Consider the following 17,356-nt stretch of genomic DNA (forward strand, 5'->3'; position numbering starts at 1 on the left):
GCCTGGATCAGTTCTGGGTGAGCTACTGAGAGTGGTGATATGGGAGGGAAGCCTCAGCAGGTGGGACAGACCAAGAGAGAAAGAAAGAGTGCTGGGGTGGGGAGAGAGACAGAGAGTGATGAGGTGAGGGGAAGAAAGAGAGAGATTGATGGGGTAGGGGGCAGAGAAAGACATAATGAGAGTGATGAGGTGTGGAGGCAGAAAGAGAGTTAGGAGGTGGGACAGAAAGAGACAGTGATGGAGTAGGGGCCAGAGAGAGTAACAGGCATGGGGGAGAGAGTAAGAGAAGGAGTGGCAGGATGTAGAAAGAGTGAGAGGCAGAAAAATAAGGGGATAGGGGAAGAAATAAATTGGAGGAAATGGCCCCTCCCTGCAAGTTTCTTGAGGGCCCCCACTAGGGGTGTGCATTTGGCTAAAGATGAATAAAAAAGCCCCCCAAAAAATACCCTTTCGGTATTTTTTGAGGGAGGGTACCAGTAAAAAATGTGGCAATAAAGGGAGCCGAAAAAGTGCATCCCGAATAATGCTGAATTTTCCCCTCAGTATTATTTGGGCAACTTTGGCCCCACCACCATTTTTTCTCCCTCCTCTCCTCTTCCCTCCCCCCTTACTTACACTGAGTCAGATCTACAATGCATGCCAGCTCAGACCTCCACGTGGAGGTCCAAGTTGGCAAGCGCCATGCCCCCTGCATTCCAATCCCCGCTGCCTGTGGGCTCAAACTTCCAAATGGCTGGAGTCCAGCACTTAGATCACCTTGCCTGCCACCGTCAATCTCAGAGGCCACGGGGAACCCTGTGTATTTTTTTGGGGGGGGGGGTTTGTGCTTATTAAACTTTTTGGATTTTCAAAAAATTCAAGGTTTAATAAACCTGAAAGCGAAAAATACTGGAAAAATGGTCCACAGCCCTAGTCCCCACTTGTATAGTCAAATAGCCAAGTCTGGGAAGGGCAGAGATTGTGGAATGGAGAGGCCTCAGCCAGATATAATGCCACAGAATCCATCCTCCCAAGCAGCCATTTTCCCATGGGGGACAGTTCTCTGTCATCTGGAGTTCAGGTAGGAGGGTGTCAGCCTGACACCCTCCTACCCTGAGACCCTCAAGTTCCATGACAGTGGAAGAGTTGTCAGCACAGGAGCAGCACACTAGATAGCCACCAGCACCCTGCTGTCTATCTTCGTAACTTTGTGATTTAAAGCTGTTAAGGTTTAAGATAGGGTGCTTTGCTGAAGCTGTCCAGATTCTTGTGCTGAGATGGATAATATGTAACATTCTGAATTCACTCAAGAACTCACTCATGTGTCCTTTCTCTTCCCCCCCCCCCACAAGAAGCTTTATCTCTGGAGTTTTCTCTTGATCCCTTCAAACTTCACCACTAACCACCATAAAATGTTCCTCCATTAGTGCCTAAAAAACGGTGACTCTCGGAGAGTAGAACTCCCAAATCAGTTTCAGGCAGCCTGATCTTGAGCATGCATGCTAAAGTGCACATCACACTGAAATCATTGGGGCTTACTCTAAAGAAACAACACAGAGTATTATATCCTTAGAAATATAGTACACAGGTTAAACCATGATGAATATGCAATATATCTTTGTGGCCCTTGCCAGCTACCGTATTGCAGATTTGGTTTTAAGTATTTATGAATCACATATAAAGACTATAAATTCTGTAGCATGAATATTTTTGCAATATTTCTGACAAGACCATCAACTTATTCAAAATACATACAGGTCTTATTTTGTATTCATTGACATTCATTCATGGTATATTCATGAATTTTTATATGAGCATTAAGTACTTCTAGAAAATGTGATTTGTGTTAATGCCTATATTTTTTTAAAAAACAAAATAATTACAATGCATGATGGCATTGATCTGGCTGCTTTGGGTATATTAAAACAGAAAAAAAATTAATTTGCAAAATGAGCATTTGGAATCTAAGGTGAAAATGTCTTTAATGAATAAATTAACCATTTTTTCTATGAAACTTCTGTTAGCAAACGCGAAAACTTTGGCAGATCATCACAAGGAATATAGAAAATCATTCTCTGTACCCTCAGTAGAGCAAGACTTTTATTCCAAGAAGTTTCTAGTACATCATCAACCCTCTTCCCCCCTTCACTCCCCCCCCAGCCCTTTCCTAGTCTTTGACTGTCTGAACTTCAAACTCCAGTTTTAAAATTTCATGTGGCATCAACCAGTTGGAAAGTTCAACATGCTCTTTCCCGCCCTCACCCCCAGTTGATCACAGAAGAGAGCCAAGTGCTACTTTTCACTTATGTTCACTGACCTGACTATTCATTATATGTCCTGGCAGAACATAATACCATCTTCAAGCCTCTTCTGTGCATGACAGCTTGGTCCTTGAAGACTGTGATCGTGATCACAGCTGACACTCATAAACAAAATTCTACATTGCTTTGACTGTTGGCTGAATATTGGTGACATACTAAGAGGACGGGAGGTCAATGCCGTTTCATTTTGATAATTGCTTCCGTGAATGCTTCTTGGTAGTGGTGGTGGGAAAAATAAATGCATCTGTGCAGCTACTGCCCGGATAGAAACCTTTTTCCCCCTTCAAAAAGACAAGACTCTCTGGGAACTGGCAGTTTTAAAATCAGGCTGGTACAGCGACAATAGTGCTTTTTGTATTCAAATCCCTTGCCCATTATAGCCCCGTAGCGAAGCACTTCATTTATCAGGAACATATTACGGGGAATAGTTTTAAAATATCACAATGATAGATATTATCTTTCCTCTTTTCTTAAAAAAAATAAATGGCTTACTGTAATTGTGGAAATTACAGTCTTTGCTTCAAAACTTCTGGGAAAATGAGCCATAAGAAGCCCTAAAATCATTTGTCTACTTGTCCTTATCCTTCCCAATAATTGCCTCTTTTTTTTGGTTAAATATCTTGTGGTTTCCAAGCATTAGCAGTCTTATTTTTTCAAAATCATGTTAGCAGCAAAAGTGGGAAAAAAATCCACCTTATCAACATTGATCTGATTTTAGAACTCTGAGATACTTGTCTGCAAATAGATTCAAGATGCTCTTTCATTAGAATGGCAGATCAATACTAAAAGTACTCTTAATTACATATAAAAAAGGAACTCCCACCCCAGGTCCCTAAAAGAAAGATGCCAGACACAAGTATGGGTTAAACAAGGGCTTATTAAACTTTTACCACCAGGACAGTAAGTAATGAACTAATTACTTCAGGTTTTCTAAAAGGCTATACAACACTTTGACTCAATAAAGGAAGCCACAGCCTTCAGTTTGCAAGATCTGAGCAAGGCTGTCAAAGATAAGACATTTTGGAGGACTTTCATTCATAGGGTCGCCATGAGTCGGAAGCGACTTGATGGCACTTAACACACACACATACAACACTGGCCTGGCTAAATAGGGGGGGAGGACCAGAATGAAAACCCTGTGCTCTGGGTCTGCATGGAGCTCTGCCCCTCCCCAGCCAGCTCAAAGAAGAAGTGATTGGTTGGCCCCAAGCCGCCTCAGGACCCCCACTCCCTCAAGACCAATGCTGCCAGCACAGAGCTGGCAAAACAGCCTCTGTCTGCTAGCTTCTGACCCCAGGCCACAAACGTGGCCCCAGGTAAATCCGGGCCATTGCTTCCCACTGTAGCAAAAATCCTAACTTTAAAATATATGCTGAGATCATTTGGACAAAGACTGAAAGGGCAAGGTATTTTGGGGTGGTAGTGGATAGCTTAATGAAAATGTCAACTCAGTGTATAGCAGAGGTGGAAAAGACAAACTTCGTAATGGGCATAGGAAAATTCTGAAAATAATCCCAAACTGCAATGACCTTGTATAGATCTATAGGTGCTGCGTCATTTGGAATATTATGTACAGCTCTGGTATCTTTAAAGGATGGGCTTTTCCACATTCCCATTTTCCTCACTTGTGAATGTACATGTTGGATCAGGGTCCCCGCCGCTTTTTGATTATGCACCTATTGAAAGGGCTGTCCTCCCCTGATTTTTACTAACCTGCTATTCATTCTGTCTACCGAAGTATATTCTGCTTGGGTCATTTATGTTCAATCAGTATGTTGTTTCCATTGTATACATTACACACTGTCTACTTCAGCAAAAAAGAAAAGAAAGACCGATCGCAGCAGCATAAATCTCAAAGAAGCTCTTGTCTTTTGCATGTAACTATGATAGTACTTTTCTGGTAGGTAGGGAGACAAATCACAGAAATTTGCCACCCACAACTGGACTCTTCACATCAAAATGTATTTGCAGTGCCTTTACAGAAAGGGACATGTTTGCCTACCACCTGCAAAGCCATTTTAAATGTGTGTCCATTGTTGGAGACATGAATGACCTTTTTGCTGTAGGCTTTCAGACAAGCAGCTAAATCTGTATTGTTTCAGCAGGCATTTCTCTGATGAATGTACTTGTATTGATCTTTTTATACATGTACACACACATGGGGACTGTGGACTGCCAAAAAATAACAACCAATCAGAGGGTTATAGATCAAATCAAGCCTGAACTGACCCTAGAAGCAAACATGACTAAACTGAGGCTATTGTACTTTGGTCACATTATGAGAAGACAAGAGTCACTGGAAAAGACAAAAATGCTAGGAAAAGTTGAAGGCAGCAGGAAAAGAGGAAGACCCAACAAGAGATGGATTGATTCTATAAAGGAAGGCACAGCCCTCAGTTTCCGAGACCTGGGCAAGGCTGTTAAAGATAGGACGTTTTGTAAGACATTGATTCATAGGGTTTCCATGAGTCAGTAGTGACTTGATTGCACTTAACACATATACAAACACACACACACATGCATATAATAGTATATGCATAAGGAGCTATTTATGTGTGTGAATTAAATATGCTTTTATGATAGACTGTTATGGTGATATGTAACCTGGGGTTTTAGAAGGGAAGGCAGGATATAAATATTGGAAAGTGAGAACACTGTGTCCAGTTATCCATAGAAGGTGTCAATATCATTCTTAATGTAATATATGTTATCAAAAGAGGATTTGCGCTGATCCACTGCAGGAAGACTGTCCAGCCTTATGAACCAGAGCTTTGTGATAACAGAAGCTAAGACTTAACCACCATAGCAAGGGCCACTGAAGCTAACAGAGTTCACAAGAGAACTATGAACATTTTTGAATGGCAGTTTTGGGCTGTGAACTCTGGCTTGGGAAATTCCTGGAGTTTGGGGGGCAGTGCCCAAGGAGGGAGACCAACAGAGAAGTAATGCCACCTGCAGAACCTACCATTTCCTCCAGGGTACCTGATCTTTGGAGATCAGTTGTCATTCTAGGAGAACTCCCAGCCCCAACTGGAGGTTGGCAACCCTAGTTTGTGTGCCCAGGTGGATACTTCTGCTCAGTGGATTTTTGTTAACTGTTCACCAAACATTTGCTAGAGATTTGCTATTAGGTAGCTGACATTTATTTTTAATATTTGATATAATTTATAACTGATATTTCTCAGCACACAACAGCTTACATGCAGTTGGGTTGGGAATTGCTGGATTCATTATGGAGTTCATCCATTCATCCATTCAGGAAACATTGACTAAACAGGTGACGAAGAACAAACAGATTGATCCAGCAAGGCAGACTGTATATCCTATTACATTCTTATTTGTAATCCAGTTAGTATAGTCTGCTGTAATTTGCTTTGTTCTAAAGAGCAGGTCATCCAAAAATTAAACCTAAATTGGGCATATATAAAGATCTATTTTATTGAGCATCCATGCCCCATTTACTGACTTTGTGTTTAACAGTTTTGCACTATGGTCCACTCGATAAGCACTCGAGGCAGTTAACATAGATATAATAAAAATAAAAACCAGAGACAATGTTCACTAATTAAAAGCCTGGACAATCAGATTGAGAACAAACATCTCCATAATATTAATATGAAGTGTCATTTGCAAAGTGGTAGCCTAATGGTATGAACAAACGTATCAACATTTATCGAGACACAAAGCCTACTGTTAGTCTCTACTTAGACATTCCGAAATGAATCAATGCTAACCAAATCCATTGGGTATCATGGAATAAAGTTGAGAGGGTATCATAAAATATGGGTTAAAAAAAACAGCTTGAAACAATTTAAATGCCTCTTGTTTAGTTCATACAAAGATACTGATTCATTTTCTTTGTTTTTATCATTGGTAACTATAACAGCTGATTAACTAAGCTCCAAAGAACATTTCAGAAAGCTTTTGGGTGTCGCTTTTTCATTACGTAAAGATGGATCAGCAGAATTATCATATACATTCCAGGTTCGATTGCCAGTTGCCATAAACTGAGCCCTGTTTCCTGTGGTAACTGGGAGTAAAACTGGATAGAAATTGTGCATTGGTTGCTGAAGAGAAAAGTAAATAAATGTTTTATATGATGTTTATTCCAGGAGGCCAGAAGTGGTGCTACGACACGCACTTCTGCCGCGAAGGTGATTGAAACATATTGGGATTTGTTTACCACATATGGTTTGCCTGAAGAGATCATTTAGGATAAAGAGCCTTTTGTTTGTTTGTGCAGAATTTCCAATTTTCTTCAAGGAAAAAAATCAGTAAAATGCACGAGATCAGGTACTTATTTACCAGCTTTAAATGGGCTCACAGAATGTTTCAGCTAAATGCTAAAAAGGCATTTGAGATTAAAAGAACACAACAACCCACTTCCATTAAAAAAAAGCATAAAGCTCTGTGCTCCAGGCCATAAGATATTACAATTTGAGAGATTTCTTTAAATAGCTCTGTATTACACACAGCAGCAGTACAAGGCATCAGATTTAAAATTCCTACTGCTGGCCAAGCAAAAAGCTTTCATCCTTGATCCAAATCTACATGCAACCCTGCATCACTAAAGCATCAGTTGGTGAGGACTAGTGAGGAAAGCCTCTTGTAATTCAGAGGCACCATGAAAAGGGTCTTTCGGATAAAGCTGTAATGTATACTCTATTCAGAGCTTTCTTTTTTATTATAGTTTTTATTTTATATAATGGGATACAGAAAGGAAAGGGGGTTAAAAAAAACAAAAAACAAGCACATGTCTGTGTCCAAGCTTTAACAAAGTAATACATTCATACAACAACTCCAATCTCAGCCTTAAAATTCTAGAACTAAGCCTTGATAATGCCCTATGATAGATTACTATTCCCTTATAAAGTATAACACTTTACATAATATTTGAAAGCACTTAATAGGCAATAATTGATCAGCAAGATTCCAATACCTCAGTGTAAACTTAATTCTAACCATTGGCTGAAATTACTCTTTCCTAATACTTAATTCCAGTTAGTGACCTAAATCTAGATCCTACATCTAGCAATAATATTTGGCATAGATAGATATTTATCACTTATCGGTTGCATTTCATCATCAAATCATCCAGTGAGTTCTTTTTCATCAGGTGCGTTAGTTTTGACAGAGAGGCGAAGTCTAGTAGCTTATGGATCCATTCAGATAAGTCTGGGATTTTCGGAATTGTTCAGAGCTTTCTGAATTCTTGTCTTGTTTTCCATCATCATCATCATCATCATCATCATCATCATCATCATCATCATCATCATCATTCATCATTTTATTTACTGTTCAAAGACAGGTCACAAGCAAAAAGAAAAATAGTATACAAATTAGCAACTAAAATCATATATAACATTTCATTTTGAAATTCTCATTTTTACTATATGAGAATACAAGTTAAAAAATTTAAAGAGATAATACCATTTTATGCCATAGATAAGAATTTTGCAACCACCAAGGACAAATTTGGATCAACATCTGCTAGCAACTTACCTATAAGCTCTTGCATTGTACCAGGCTTCCATATTTGAATATAACTATAGATCCATTTCCGACAGACTGCCCTGCTGTGTTTACTGGCAGGGATGGGGCTGAATTGTGTTGTATGCAGGCTGTTGCCAGGCAGGCTGCTCCTGCTGGCCCTCTAATAGGTACAGGGCTGCTGAGCCTAACCCCAGACACATAGTGTGGGTCAAAAGCTCTACAGTTTTCACTCAGTTCTTCTAGCCTATTCCATATGGAAACTGAACTTGTGAATCATTATTTTGTGCTCCAGTTTCTGTGATTTGCAGCAAACATTTCCTGATTAAAAATGTATACAATTTGTTCCTATTATTCTCGCCTCACTTGAACATAACTACTGCATGAACATGGCATAAATATGCCATAAATATATAATTGGCATAAAAATGCCCTAAAAGAAACAAATGAAATCTGCAACACCAGAAATGAAAATAGGCAAAATGAAAAGAACAACAACAAAAACATGCACAAAAACAATCAAACAAAACAAAAATAGGCAGTATAACCTGTTGCAAGGGGTGGAATCAAAACCCTCTTCTCTTCTTGCTGGCCATATTTAAATATGAAAACCAGGATATTAATTTAGGAAAATCATCCATGTTGCTTTGCCTTGAGACTCTTGAACACAGCAATGATACCTAGAATATATAAACAGAGACAAATCAACCTGACACTGAATCTATGGATGATCTGAGATCAAGGACATCTTGCATGACCCTTTCAGATGACTATTTATGGACACATTTCTAAAGTGTCTCCAAAGGATTTATTGAATTGGTTGACCATCAAGATTTAGATTTTTTTTTTTTAATGAGTAAATGCTTCAATTACATTCAAGGTAGCATGGCTTGTTTTTGCTAAAGATGGGCCTAAATATAATTTGTTGCACAAGGGGGCAGATACAGTTTGAAAGTAGGTTGTTTGATTTTAAAATTGTGAGTCTGATGACAGTTCTAACAGTTTACTTTATCCCTACTGTTTTCACATATTATATTAAGTATATTACACTGGCTTGTTGTTAAAATTGATATAATTTATCTGCATGTGCCCATGCAGCGCCTTTATTCTTTTCAGCAAGTTATGCAAGTGTCCAGGAAGAAAGTGATTATACATCTAAAAAAGTTGTGCTGATAATCATAGGTGACTGGAACACAAAAGTGGGAAACCAAGCAGAATCAAATATTGTTGGACAATTTGGGCTAGGAGCACAAAATGAAGCAGGGAAGTGAAAATAACAATTTATTAATTGTGAACACGTTTCAGGTAACCGATCAGATGATTGTATACATGGACATCACAAGATGGCTGATATAGAAAACAAATAGATAATATAATTGGAAGCAGGAGATGGATAAGCTCTATTCTCTCTGCCAAAAAAAGACAAGGAGCTGATTGTGGTTCAGAGAGTGAAATGTTAATAACAAAAATTAGAATAAAGCCGAAGAAAAATGTCAAAACATTCATAATGCCAAAATACAATCTAAACAACATTCCTGAAGAGTTTAAATACCATGAAAAAAACAGATTTGCATTACTGATTTCAAGTGAGCATGAACTGGAAGAATGGGTCAAGAGTGGGTTCAAAGACCAGCTTCTCTGTCCTTCGTCTGCCTCCAAAGATGGAGGAAATCTCAACCCCGGCACTCTTTAAGTCCTTTTCCTGGCCCACCCTTCTTCCTACATCAGGCCCGAAGATGCACAAAGACTGGCTCTCTGTTCGCGCCACCACAGCCAAATTCGCCCCTCTCTTTACTTCTTTGAAGGTGGGATGGGGCGGATTTATCCCGGCTGGTGTGTACCTTGACTCAAAGCATCCCAGTCCTCATCCTCCCCAGCCTCTGGGAAATAAGAACATAAGAAAGACCTAAGAACATAAGAAAGGCCATGTTGGATCAGACCAAGGTCTATCAAGTCCAGCAGTCTGTTCACACAGTGGCCAACCAGGTGCCTCTTGGAAGCCCACAAACAAGACAACTGCAGCAGCACCATCCTGCCTGTGTTCCACCGCACCCAATACAATAGGCATGCTCCTCTGAACCTGGAGATAATAGGTATGCATCATGACTAGTATCCATTTGTTTACCAGTAGTCATGAATACCCCTTTCCTCCATGAACATGTCCACTCCCCTCTTTCAAGTTAGCAGCCATCACCACATCCTGGTGCAGGGAGTTCCACAATTTAAGCCACTCCACACACAATTTGCCCCCTCCAACCCTGTTGAAGCTGATCTTTTATAGGGTGAGTCTCTCCTCTGCCTTCTCCCTCTCCAGCCCTTCCGTCTTCTCTCCTAGCCCATTATTCAGAGACCAGAGAGGCAGGGTGTTTTCCAGCTGCCCTATCCCCCCCTCTGTTGAGCTCGCCCCATGGGAAGCTGGGCCAGCTCCCTTATTGACTCCCAGTCCTCAGCCATTGCTGATGCTACCGTATTTATGCATGAGGCCTCTGAGCCTGCCTGCCAGGTGCTGGCTCTGGACACCAGTGTAAACAAATTGAAGAAAACAACAAAAAAGGAAGAACAAGAGGTCTGTTCCACAAGATACAAGAAACCAAAGGGAATTTAAAGCACAGTTAGGCATGCTGAACAGGACAAAATAAAGAAGAGGAAGAGTTGTTTTTTATATTCTTTCTCTACCACTTAAGGAAGAATCAAACCGGCTTACAATCACCTTCCCTTCCCCTCCCCCCAACAGACACCCTGGGAGGTAGGTGGGGCTGAGAAAGTGTGACTAGCCCAAGATCACCCGGTTCTCCAGATCAGAGTCCATCGCTCCAAACCACTGCTCCTAACCACTACACCATGCTGGAACAATATAGTGAAGAAGTATACAGAACAGCTTAAAGGATGCCCGCATTTTCAAATTCAAGATAAAACAGGTCTCTGAAAACGCAGGCAAAACATGGCAAAATGCAGGGAGAGAGCAAGGCAACCTCTGATGGTCAAAACAAGGGGTGACCATGAAGGAAAAAACAATGCATAAAAGGCCTGAGGGCCACTTGTGTTGGCCCCTCTGGGCCTCCTGCCAGTGTCCTGCTAGCACAAGTCCTGCCAGCAGTAACATCCTGGGAGGCATTCCTGGGGTGTTTGGGGGGTGGGGGTGGAACTGCCCCCTTTCAGGCCAGGAATGCCTCCTTTTGAACCGCAGTGCTGTGCAACCTTTTTGTTGGTGCAGCATCACTGTTCTCTATGGGGCTTTCCCCCCCCCTTAAAAAAAAGTTTTGGGGGAGAAATGCCCTTCCCCCCCTGCAGCGGCCACAAATCCTCTGTGGAGGTGTGGTGGCAGCGCCGCAGCCATGCCATCCCTGGCTACTGCAGGAATGGGCTATGACAGGTGGTTTGCCAGTGCCTTCCCCTGCATGGCAACCCTGGTATTCGTTGGTCTCCCACCCAAATACTAACCAGGGCTGACCTAGCTTAGCTTCCGAGATATGAGATTGGGACTATACCCTGCTGCCTTCCCTCCCCAATTGGGCCATAGACATTGCAAAGAAGTGCACAATACATCAGGAACTGATAATTCTATTGTGCAGCTGTTTTGTGAATTCATAAATCTTTTGAGATATACTAGGGCTAAAATTCATTGATATGCAGCAGAATCTTTCCCCAGTAAAAATCCTCCTATGCTTCAGCATCAAAGCTGCACAGAGAGTCTCCCCATGGAAACTCAGCTCATTGATAATCAATGTATACATATATTTCTTTGGTTTAATTATTTCTATGTCCAATGGTGAAAATGTGGGAAATGTGGTTGCTATATTTTGGTTGTACAAATACATCCATGATAAATTATTGAAAAATCTGTGGGGGGAAATCTGTGGGCGCTTATTTAGGCAATGCGATCAATATTTTCAGAAGATATTAAAATAGCTTCAGACTTGGACTTTGATACAATTGAGGTCTATGACTGGAACTTCAGACGTGTAATTTGTTCTAAAAAACAACCAAGAGGAAAGGGAGGGCCATATGTCTTGTGGCCAAAGTTAATCCCTGCACATACACAATTATAGAGAAAAAAACTAAAGAGTACAATTAAAAGACTATGAAATGCAAGTAGTGCAGTTTGTAACTATTTCTATGTAAAAATTAATCATGGACAACATTTATTTCTGTTGTGACTGGTCACTATGAGGTTATATTTGCTATATGTGAGTTTTAAGCAGAAATTTCACAGCCTGTTCTTGGATGTCATGGTCTTTTGCGAGGAAGCCAGTTCTCATCTCACCACACTCATAGGTGGTAGGGTTACCAAGTCCCTCTTCGCCACCAGCAGGAGATTTTTTGGGCAGAGCCTGAGGAGAGCAAAGATTTGGGGAGGGGAGGGACTTCAATGCCATAGAGTCCAATTGCCAAAGCAGCCATTTCCGCCAGATGAACTGATCTCTATTGGCTGGAGATCAGCTGTAATAGCAGGGGATCGCCAGCTAGTACCTGGAGGTTGGCAACCCTACTAGGTGGCCATAGGCAAAACATCTTCTCTTGGTTTCCATCAATGATATTTGACAGCCTGAGTGATGTAGAGGTTACAGTGTTGGGCTAGCAGCTGGAAGATGTGGGGCAAATCCTCTTTCAGCCATAAAGTTTGCACCATGATGTTTAGCCAGTTGTACTCTCTTTCTCTCTGTGTCAGCCTAACCAAGCTCGAAGGGTTGTTGTTGTTTCAAAGTGCGCTATTTCTGTCTTTATATTAAAACACTCTCAGTCTTTGAGAATGTTAATAATTATTTTACAGAGCTCTCTCGGCCTCGGCCTTCTCTCATTCTGCTCAGGCTCCAGCTGAGGAGAATCAGAAAGTGGGAGTTACACTCGACTAATTCCTGGCTCTTCCCAAGAACTACAACATAATCAGTTTTTCCATATTGCTACATCACTTTTCTTTTAAAAGAACCAAGTTAGATGCATTATACATCATATATGTCCTCATCGACTGCTTCTGTTGCTTTCCTTAGGTTTCAATATTTCCTTCTCTGCACTTGGCCCCTCTCCAGTTGCATCTGGAATGATCATTGGTTCACTGGCTGCGTTACTGTTGCTTTGTGCCAGATTCTATCTAGTTTTGTTAATGGTTGAATTCACACTGTGTTTTCTGGTTGTAGGTCAGGAAGATCTCTGGCTGGCTGTAATACAGGGCCTGTCTTTGTTGATGCTATCTTCTCAGTTCACGAGGGGTGTCCCAGTAAACTCTGGCTGCAATAGTCTCCCATTTGTGGGTAAATGGTCTTGGTTCTTCTTCTCATTAGTTGCTGTGCCGGACTTTAGGCCTTGAGAGGGAGTGTTTCTATGATCTAGGAGTGCTAGGTATGGGTTTGACTCTACAGCTCTTTTGCTTTTCTTAAAAGCTTCTTTGCTGTTTTGACAGCTGACTCAGCTTTGCCATTACTTTGAGGATTCTGGGCAAGGATGCAATATGACCAAAATCCCATACTGAATTTCTGGAACTTCTTCCGTACAAATTGGGCTGCACTGAAACAGCAGTCTGTATCTGTTATCCCACAGAGCACAAAGTGCGCTTTTATCTTGCATATAATGGTTCTGGCTGGAATATTTGGTAAATAATCCACTTCCCCAAAATTTGAAAAGTAATCTACAATAAACAGATATTCCGTGTCTGCCTGGCTGAACAAATTCACTCCTACTTTGTCCAAAGTCTCTCTGGAATGTCATGCTGTACTAATTTTTCTTTAGATTTACGGTCTGCCTAAGACCTATACACATTACATTTTCCCATGAAGTCTTTAATTGCTCATTGATCCCTGGCCAATAAATGGCTTCCCTGGCCTGTTGCAGACATCCTTCAGTTCCCAGATGGGATGATTGTACTTTGTGCATGATTTTTGTCCTGTGAGCTTCTGGTATTACTGCCCTTTCTCCTCTGAAAATGATATCGCTCTGTACATAAAACTCTTTTTTTTTTTTAAAATCTGGAAGAAAGGTGTTATCTCTTTCGGAACAAGGCCTTTTGTTTCTGGCCAGCCTTGTAATATTGTGTTAGTCTCTGTCGTATGTTATCATCTGTTCACTGTTGAATTTCCCTCAGCCCTTCCTGTGGGATGGGGAGGTACTGTATCAAATTAATGGTTTCTGTTTCTGCTTCAACTGGGCCCTCTGTGGTTGCTTCTGGTAAATATGCTTGGTTTAGGGTATCTGCCAATAGGTCTCTGTCAGGCAATAGTTACTCTGTATATCATAATTCTTCAGAGGCATCATAGTGCGCTGTGGATGTTTTGGTGGTGTAATTTCTTTTCCTATATATATTTATAGGGGTTTATGGTCAGTCTGTATATCTACCTTGCACCCATAAGTATACTGATGAAATTTCTCCTTTCCAAACAGAATGGCTAGTAGCTCTTTTTTTTCAATTTGGGCTTAACTCTTTTCTCTTTCTGATAAGGCTCTGCTTGCAAATGCAACTTGCTGACCTCCTTGTAGCATGGAAGTGTCTAGACCCATCTCTGATGCATCACACTGCAACATCAGTGGTTCTTCTGAGTTATAATGCTTCAAAACAGGGCAGTTGAAATTTGGCTAGATGGTTGGTCATCCTCAGAACCCTTTGCACTCCTTTGACATCTTGAGGTCTTGGCATATCTCAGATAGCTCTAACTTTTTCTGAGTCTACTTTTGAGGTCAATAAACATTCAGTGCATGTGACTTCAGTGACGCAGTTTGAGTCTGCCCTAATTCAATGTTGTATTCTGTTCTCTATATCTATTAAAATGCTATTAGTTTGCAATTGTGGTCCTACTTTGCCTGCTGTATGTTACTTTGTCTCACTATCAGTGCATCACCAGTACTTGTCTTAATTCCTGTCAGCCATCCAAGGTCTGTGGCCTTCTGTTCTGAAATACTGCAGGACCAATACTGATGCCCACTGGCATTCTCAGCCAATGGTGCCTTTAAAAAGTTATGGTAAATGTTATCAAATAGCTGGATTCTTCATCCAGCTGAATATGCCAGAATCTGTTCTTTACATCACAAACCAAAAAAAAAAAAAAGTCACGCCATTGACAAATCTGGAAAGATGTCAGCAGTAGACAGTAGGAGAGAATGACTTCTTTTAGATGCTTTGTTCAAGGATTTTGGATCTATGCCTACCCTTAATTTACTGGATGGCTATCTCATCACCACCATACTGCTTATCCAATCTGTGCTTTTCTCTATTGGTTGTATTATTCCCCACCTCTGTAAACGTTGCAGTTCATCCTTCAGAGGCTGTACTAGAACAACTGGTACTTCTCTCTTTAGTAATTTAACAGGCTTCACATTTCTGTCAATCTTTATTTTATGAACACCCTCAAGTTGTCCATCTCTCTTGAACACATCACTAAATTCCTTTTGTATCCTTTCTAGACTCTAGTCTGCTGTCACTCTACTGTCCACTTTTAATATGTTGTGGTATTGTACCTTCATCAGATTCATAGCTCGCACTGCTGTACTGCCTTGAACTGTTGTCTGATCCTGTACAACCACAAGCTCTAGCCTGGACTTATGGCCTGTTATTGGGTTAGTAATTTTGAGTTTACGTTTTCCCACTGGCTTCAATGTAGGGAGATTATACGTAGTTAACATCAGGTTTTCTTCCAGGGAAATGCTGGGATTCACTGGGTGCCTCGGGATAATGTTGCAACTGACACCACAATTGAATTGGAATGGTATTTCTTTTATATCCCCTAGTACCATGGCCATGTACAAATCTTTCTGGTGCCTTGCTGGGTTTTCTTGTAGTGCATTTATCACTTGATCTGCTACCCATATTCTCTCCATATTCACCATATGCAGTCTAGATTGGGGCTTGTTCTGTTTGGAGAGACACTTGGATGAAAAGTGCTTCCATTTTTCAAAAGTATTGCATTTTTTGCCAGAAACTGGGCATCTCTCTTTTTGTGTTTACGCCCGCAGTATGTACATGGCTCAGTGGTGTTCAACAGTGTTCTTATATTTGGTGACCTCCTCTCTCTGTGTTGTACTTTATGTACAGGCTCCACTAGCTTCCCTCCAGGTTCTAGCCCTGCCTTTAGACAGCAGCCCTGCATATTTTCAAACTTCTCTCTAAGAAAAAATTAGCTTCCCTCAGCAAATTCTCTCATACTTATGTGTCCTGAATCCCATACAGTATCCTGTCTCTTATCTGTGAGTCTTCAATATCTCCAAAGTTGCAGCTGGCTGCTAGGATTTTCAAACTTGTACAATACTCATCAATGCCTTCCCCCCTTGCTTGATTCCTTTTTTTTTTTAATGCACCTTTCTACTGCTTCATTCTTTCAGGGGTTGCAATGGGCATCAAAACAGTCCAATATTGTAGTCAGTTTATGCTGTATTTGGGGAATACTTGCACACAATATCTCACTTATTTCCCTCCCACTTTCTTCAATTAAACATGCAAACAGTTTCACTTTCACAGCCTCCTCTTTATCTGCCACTGCAATGCCCACATAAAAATTAAATTCTTTCCAGGTCTTTCATGCCTGGCTAAGATCAAGACTTGGAGTTCTAACGACCCTAGTAGTTTCAGACCCTCCATCTTCTCACTCCTTTTCCTGTGGATTTTTCCCTTTTGTTTTCGGTTCTACTCACTGATTGTTGCGGGTCTTCTGTTGGATTCAGTCACCGCTGCCACCATGTTTCAAAGTTTGTTATTTCTATCTTTGTATTAAAACATTCTAAGTCTTGGAATAAGCTTTAAACTTTATGCTAGTAACTACTTTACAGAGCGCTCTCTTTCTCATTCTGCTCAGGCTCCAACTGAGGAGAAACACGAAGAGGACACTACACTTCCCTAATTCCTGGCTCCTCCCAGGACCTACAACAGAATCAGTTTTTTTTCCATATTGTTACAGTTGTAATGATAAAACGAGGGAGAAAAGAACTATGTATGCTGCCCTGAGTTCCTCAGTGACTAGGGTTGCCAGGTGGGTGCAATTGCCCGCCAATCCACTCAGCCGCTCCGGAGCCGCGACTGTATGCATCCTATTCCAGCACTGCCGGTTTTACTTCCGGAAGCACCACGTCACTGCTTTTGCACTCAAACCCCCCAAAATTTGTGTCATCATGTGCACATGCCCACAAGCACTCGCATTCACCCCAGCCCCGCCCTTTAAACCTCCTGCCAATCGGTGTTGTGACCCAATTATCCGTAGAGTCCAATGAAGACAATGGGGAGGAGGATGGTATAAAAGAACACAGCTCTTTATTTGGCCAAGCAGAGAACTGGGTGGACAGACCCAATAAACAAAGTGGGAAGTTGCCACACCGAACAAAGGAGAGATAAAACTTTTATACTTAATACAAAAAAGGCGGATACATTGCCATACGAGGAGGTAGATCATATATCACATTAGAGAATACAGTGATTGTACTACCATTTAAGGATAATAAGCAGAGTCAGCACAGTGCCTAGCGGCTTGTGCAGGCGTATCTAGATAGCCCTTCGCGCTTGTGCAGAAGAGCAAGAAATACCATTCAGATGAGATAGCCCCCTGTATACCGGAGCAGGGATGCTCTTGTCTTTGGCCAGAGGGACCCAGCAG

This window comes from Euleptes europaea, chromosome 8 (assembly GCF_029931775.1).
Source record: "Euleptes europaea isolate rEulEur1 chromosome 8, rEulEur1.hap1, whole genome shotgun sequence".
Lineage (NCBI taxonomy): Eukaryota > Metazoa > Chordata > Lepidosauria > Squamata > Sphaerodactylidae > Euleptes > Euleptes europaea.